Genomic DNA, 7,608 nt, shown 5'->3' with positions numbered 1-7,608 from the left:
GTATCCTGAACTGGAAACAATCCAAAAGTCCGCTGCAGGTGGGGAGGTAGAAAGGTCGTGGTATCTATGCATTGTATGCATATCAGGAATGATAGGAGCAAACTGCTGGGGAGCCTGGCTCTGTCAGTGGAGCATGCGGTCATGAGTTCAAGCCCCACAGCAAGTGGAGAGTTTACTTAAATAAATAAATTTAAACAAAAAAAGAGCGAATGCCTGATACATCCAACAACATGAATGACTCACAGAACAGTATGCTTCAGGGGCAGCCCCGGGGTGGGGTGGGGGCGCTCAGCGGTTTGGCACCGCCTTCAGCTCCAGCGTGATCCTGGAGACCCAGGATCGAGTCCCACGTTGGACTCCCTGCGTGGAGCCTGCTTTTCCCTCTGCCTGGGTCTCTGCCTGTGTGTATCTTATGAATAAACAAATTATTTATTTATTTATTTATTTATTTATTTATTTATTTATTTATTTATGATAGTCACAGAGAGAGAGAGAGAGAGAGAGAGGCAGAGACATAGGCAGAGGGAGAAGCAGGCTCCATGCACCGGGAGCCCGATGTGGGATTCGATCCTGGATCTCCAGAATTGCGCCCTGGGCCAAAGGCAGGCGCCAAACCGCTGCGCCACCCAGGGATCCCTGAATAAACAAATCTTTAAAAAAAAAAAAAAAAGAAAGAAACATTATGCTTCAATTATAAGAAGCTCTAGAACTGGCAAAACTAATCAAAGGTGAAAAACTTCAGCACTGTGGCTGCCTCTGGGAGAAGACACTGGGAAGAGACAAGAGACATGAGGGAACATTCTGGGGATCATGTGAATATCTTGATAGGTTGTGGGTTACATGGTTATATCCACTTGTCAGGACATGATTGTACACTTAAGATTTGAGAATTTCAATATATGTACATTTTACCTAAAAAAAAAAAAAAAAGAACTGCAACCAAATATTGAACGCTTATTGATAGGGTGGCTTTTTGTGGTGGAATTGGTTGGTAATTTTGAAGCTACCTTCTGTGTATTTTATTTTATTTTAAGATTTTTCATTTATTTATTTAAGAAAGAGTGAGCAAGAGAAAGAGAGCATGAGCAGGGGGAGAGGTAGAGGGAGGAGCAGAGATTGAAGGAGAAGCAGACTCTGCTGATCAGAGAACCCCCACACGGAGGCGGGGCTCTATCTCATACCCTGAGCCTAGGGCAGATGCTTAACCAACTGAGCTACCCAAGAGCCCCCTACCCTCTGCGTATTTTAGCCTTGAGTAAATGAGTACATCTATTGAGGTTAATGGGAGTCAGGATTCTCACTGCTGGGGAAGAGTTATGAACATAGAACTGAACTCTTTGTTTTTGACTGACAGACCACATAGAAACAATAGTTATATGTGAAATACATATGTGTAGGTGTGTGTGTTGTGTGGATTGAATATACTCCCTCTGCCATGTCTGCTAAGAGAGCCGAGGAGCAATGATACACCAGTGGAGATGTGCACACCTGGCATCAGAATCTTGCTTTCTAAATCCATCCTCCACTAACATGAAGTGACCTTCTTAGAGAAATGACTGGTTCAGAACTGGAGCAGGGAAAGTACAACTTGATCCTAGGATTTCTTGTGACTTCACAAAATAAGGAAGTATTCTAAGAATGAGAGGAACATTTCCAAAGGGACAGGTGCCAGCTTGAAGGGGATTCCACTGGCCAAACCTGGGGCAATCAAAATAAAGTAAATGGTAGGGCTATCAAGTGAATGTTTGTGTCCTCCCCACCAAATTCATATACAGAAACTTAATCCCCAGTGTGATGATACTGGAGGGTGGAGCTTTGGGGAGGTGATTAGGACATGAGGGAGGAACCCTTATAAACAAGATAGCAGAGAGCTCCTTTGCCCCTTCTGCTGTGTGAGGCCACAGTGAGAAGAGGGCGTCTGTGAACCAGGAAGCAGGTCCTCACCAGACACGCAATCTGTAGGCACCTTGATTTGGACTTCCCAGCCTCTGATCCTGAGAAAGAAAAGTCTGTTGTTTAAACCACCCAGTCTGCACGCGGTATTGTATTATAACAGCCCAGAGAAAGATAGTAGTCGTGGGTTGTAACTGTTGGTGGACAGAGAATATGAAAATGAACCAGTAATGTATTGGAATTAGGTTGAAGTCTATGTTTACACATTTTTATTTATTTACTTACTTATTTTATTTTATTTACGATTTTTATCTATGAGAGACACAGAGAGGGAGAGAGAGAGAGAGAGAGGTAGAGACACAGGCAGAGGGAGAAGCAGGCTCCACACAGCCTGACATGGGACTCAATCTCAGGTCTCCAGGATCAGGCCCTAGGCTGAAGGCAGTGTAAACCGCTGAGCCACCCGGGCTGCCCTACTTACTTATTTTATTATGATTTTTTTAGATGGAGCCCAACAGGGAGCTTGAACTCACAATCCTGAGATCAAGACCTGAGCTGAGATCAAGAGTTGGATGCTTCACTGAATGCGCCACCCAGATGCCCCAATATGTATTTAGATATAGAAATATAGCTGTGAATGGGGTGCCTGGGTGGTGCATTTGGTGAAGCATCTGCCTTCGGCTCAGGTCATGATCTCAGTGTCCTGGGATTGAGCCCTGCATTGGGCTCCCTGCTCAGCGAGGAGTCTGCTTCTCCCTCTCCCTCTGCCCCTCCCCTCTGCTCATATTTGCTCTCTCACTCAAATGAATAAATAAAATCTAAAATAATAATAATAATAAGAAGAAATATAGATGCAGAGGGGCCCGGGTAGCTCAGTCAGTAAAGTATCCGACTCTTGATTTCGGCTCAGGCCATGATCTCAGGGTCCTAAGATTGAGCCTTGTGTTGGGCTCTGAGCTCAGCCTGGAGTTGGCTCAAGATTCTCTCCCTTTCCCTCCCTCTCTGCCCCTCTACCCATTCATGTAGGCACTCTCTCCCTCTTTCTCTGTAAAATAAATATATAAAATCTTTAAAAAATGCACCTAGCTGTAAATATGTGCATAACTATATATACATATAAAAATGTGTATTATATGTGCATATACATGTACACACATAGACATATACATTCTTGGGCTTGGTCTACTGAGTGGGCCAGAGAGTACCACCACCACCATGACCCTGGGCATACCTGGCACCCAGAGCTTGGCTGCCCTGAGAGGAACCAGAGCTCCCTGGAGAAATGATTGATCCTGGGGCTGAGGCCCAAAGAACCATGGGGGCATATAAAATGGGACAGAAACAAGGCTGAATTGGTTCCCATTAGCCCAATCCAGGACAATGCAGGCATCCAAATAAACAGTGCTGGAGTATGTTGAATGGTGTGTCCCCCCTCATCCCAAAGGTATGTCCTTGTCCTTATCTTCAGAACCTGCAAATGTGACCTAATTTGGGAAAGGGGACTTTGCAGATGTAATTTTAAGTTAGGGATCTCCAGATGAGATCATTCTGGGCTCTCTTGGTGGGCCCTAAATCCAACCACAGGTGTCATAAGAGAAAGGTAAGGGAGATTTGACACAGAGAGGGGCCTTGGGGAGACAGAGGCAGAGGCTGGAGGGATGCAGTAGTGAGCCCAGGAGTGCCTGGAGTCCTCTAGCAGCTGGAAGAGGCAGGAAAGATCCTCCCCTAGAGCTTCTGGAGGGAGCACCCCGTCAACACCTTGATTTTGGACTTCTGGCCTCCAGAACTGTGAGAGAATCATTTTCTGTTGTTTTAAGCCACAGGAAATGAATACAAATGAGAAGAGTCAACTCCCTCTGAGCGGAGCCCTTTCCAGATTGAAAGATTCTTCTCTGCCTGGTTTAAAGCCCTTTGGAAAGAGATATGCCCTATGAAGAGTCTGTGCCTGGGACGGGGCTGGAATGAGATCCTGTACAACCAGTTCTGCCTTCAGAACCTCAGATGCAGGGTGCCAGAGGCTTGGACAAGCGTGTGGCTGCAGCCAGCTGCCTGTGGCACCAGGATGTGGGAGGGACCTGTGCCTGGCCTGCGGAGCCTCAGTGTGTACTGCTCCCACACATTGGGAACTCGTTCACTCTCCCCCTTACCACTCCAGAGACCTCCGTATCTCTGGCAAGTTCTTACTCTTTCTCCTAGTTGGCTCAGGGCAACTCACAGCCCCAAACCGAGCTCTAGTCTGGGCGGCAGTTGCCGAGGATCCAATCTCCTGAGGGCACCCATCAAGGCCTGGGCACTGCAGTGAGCAATGTCTGAGGGCCGGGGAATAGATTTTGTTCTTGTGAATTGAAGTAACAAAAAAAGATTCTGATTCTTTGTGGCTTCTCCTTTCAGTGGGCTCACTGGGGGCTTATCACATTTCTTCTACTATTTGATTAAAGACCAAGAATAATATCATAGGGATGCCTGGCTGGCTCAGTTGAAAGAGCATGTGACTCTTGATCTCAGGGTCATGAGTGCAAGCCCCATGTTGCATGTAGAGATTACTTAAAGAAAAAAACTTAAAAAAAAATGAAGGGCACCTGGGTGGCTCAGTGGTTGGCTCAGGTCATGATCCTGGAGTCCTGGGATAGAGTCCTACATCAGGCTCCCCATAGGGAGCCTGCTTCACCCTTTGCCTATATCTCTGCCTCTCTGTGTCTCTCATGAATAATTTTTTTAAAAATCTTTAAAAAAAAAAAAGATGTCACAGAGAAACTCAAAACTCTTCTTTCTCCCTTGGTGAACTAGCTCCCTCCCCAACTCTAAGGCCTTCTGGAACTGAACCTCTAGGGGCCCCCCAACTCTGAAGCCAGGGTCTCCACTCCCAATGCCAAAGCCTCATCCCTATTCATCTTCTCTGCCTGGCTACCCAGAATGCTCTAGAGGAAAATCATCTCTACTTTTGACTCAGGAAACACCATCTCTAGGAATTTACCGAGAGACAAGCCAATAGCCCAAAGTGTATCTGTGAGGTATGACATGGAAATTAAGGGTAATGAAACAGAGCAAACCCTGGTGCCCCATGATATCCTGGCCAGAGAAAACCAAGGTCAACTGAAAATTGGCTGGAGATTCCAGTCCAATATAGGCCCCATAGCAGCTGAGAGGAGGCCCCAGGGCCTGCAGCAGGGAAGTTCACCTGGTCGGAGAAGATTTCATCAAGCCTATCAGGAACAGGAGCAGTTTTTCCTCTCCCCTTTACTTATCACTCAGCAAGAGGCAATACTGACAGAGCCCGGAGGGAGGAGAGAGGATCTTCAGCTCCCTCACCTGCACTTTGGACCATGAGTGTCATCTTAAACCTGGGTCTTTCCCCGAAGCAATGTCTGGGTAACACCCAATGAAAACCTATGCTGCAAAATGAATTCAGTCGCAAGACAAGTCATGGAAAAACAGGAGAGGTTTTCACAGAACAGTAGCTCGGTTCAATTCACTAGCCCCCCCATCTCCCCCACTCCCTTATGATTGTATAATTTACATGCAGTAATTTGTACAGAACTTAGACACCTGGCTTGAGAGCTTTCTTGAGCCCACATTCCCGGGTAACCGCCCTGCAATACAGAACGTTCCTATCGTATTGGAAGTTTTTCCCACCTGCCTAAAGGCGAGTGACTCCAGATTTCTTTTTTTTTTTTAATTTTTATTTATTTATGATAGTCACACACAGAGAGAGAGAGAGAGAGAGGGAGAGAGGCAGAGACATAGGCAGAGGGAGAAGCGGGCTCCATGCACCGGGAGCCCGACGTGGGATTCGATCCCGGGTCTCCAGGATCGCGCCCTGGGCCAAAGGCAGGCGCCAAACCGCTGCGCCACCCAGGGATCCCGCCTCCAGATTTCTATCCCCATTGGTCTGTTTTTCTTTTGTTCTATGACACCACATATTTGAAATCAAACAACCTGTACTCTATCTGTCTTCTGTTACCCCAACACAATGTTTTTGGAATTCATCTGTTGTTGTAACTCATTGGCTCTTATTTCGGTAGGATTTCATTGTGTGGATAGACCACAATTGGTCTATCCATTCTTTTGTTGATCGCATTTGTGTTGTGACCAGTTTAGGGCTACAATAAATGAAGCTGCCACAAGAATCTTTGAAGAAGGGGAGAGGAAGGAAAGGGAGAGAGAGGAACAGAGTATAGCCTACTGAAAAAAAAATAGGAACTCATAAGTCATACTGACATAAATATATTACTACACTGCAAGTTTGATAAGGAATAGGATGTTTGTGTCCTCTTAAAGCATCTCTCCATGGAATAATTAGTACAAAGGGAAAACAAGTGACTCTCCAGTGGAGAAGTTTGGCAGACATCCCTTTATCAGTGACCCAACTGAACATCCTCAGTTATGGGGCAGACTGAAGTCCTCTACCACCTGATAGGATGCGATGAGAACATGGCCTTGCTTCTGCAACATTCCTGTCAAAGATCCCTGATCTTAATTGAACCATAAGGAACCATCTGAAAAGCCTCAATTAAAGGACATACTATAAAATAATTGGTCTGTAACCTTCAGGAGTGCCAAAGGCATACAAGTCAAAGAAAGAGGGAGGAACGTTCCAGAAGGAAGCTGAAGAGATTTGACAACCAAGGGAACATGGGTTCCCTTAATATAAAGGACATCATTATTGTCATAGGGAAGATTTGAATGTGATCTGAAGATCAAATGACTACAACCTATGGATGTGATTCCCTGACTTTGCTCACACTAAGGTCTGGTTTTGTAGGAAGATATATCACATCAGTTGGAAGGAAATACACCCTAATGTGCTCTGAAGCTGTGGAGCATCTGGGTAGTGACTTTTTTTTTTTTTTTTTTTTTTTTAAGATTTTACTTATTTGACAGAGAGAGAGAGCACAAGCAGGGGGAGCAGGAGAAGCAGACTCCCTGATGAGCAGGGAGCCTGATGTGGGGCTTGATCCCAGGACCCTGAGATATGACCTCAGCTGAAGGCTGAAGCTTCACCAACTGAGCCACCCAGGTGCCCCTGGGTAGTGACTTATAGGCAGACAGTTCAGGAAAAATAATTCTTTGTGTAATACTTGGAAACTTCCTGTAAATTTGAAATTATTAAAAAATAATAAGATTAAGGTTTTCCTGCTCTTGAAGAAAACAGTTTTTTAGCTGCCATTGATCCTTTCTGTGTTTACTGTTAAGTGTGCATGAGGACAGGGCTCACCACAGTCAGGCTTCTTTTTGGAGGTGGTGGGGACCTGAAAGGGCACCATCCCTCAGGGGCACAAGGCTGTACCTGGGGCCTGTCTGATTGCCCCAGGTGGATAGGAATCCCAGGGCACCCCTGATCTTGAAAGGCAGGGAAGGATCTGTGCACTTTGTGGGCACGGCTGAACACATCTGAGCCACTGGGCCAGAAGAGCAGGTGAAGAAACACTTACACCTCCTTTAGCCCAGTAGCAGGGCTGGAAGGTCTGCATCATCCTTCATGTATCGAGCCTCTTATGTCAGCACCCCAGGCACTACTCTGGATGCTGGAGATGCAGCTGTGAACAAGGCAGACAAAGCCGCTGCCCTCAAGGAGCTTACAGCCTGGAAAGGAGAGACAGCCAGTAGACACGATGAGTAAGTAAAATGTACAGAATGCTAGACAGTGATACGTGTTAAGGAGAGAAAGCCACAAAGGCTGGTAATGGGGAATGAAAGCTAGCTACTGGACCTGAG

Source organism: Canis aureus, chromosome 21, assembly GCF_053574225.1.
Source record: "Canis aureus isolate CA01 chromosome 21, VMU_Caureus_v.1.0, whole genome shotgun sequence".
In the NCBI taxonomy this organism is placed as follows: Eukaryota; Metazoa; Chordata; class Mammalia; order Carnivora; family Canidae; genus Canis; species Canis aureus.
The sequence above is the reverse complement of the archived record's forward strand: the minus strand, read 5'-3'. Positions refer to the sequence as shown.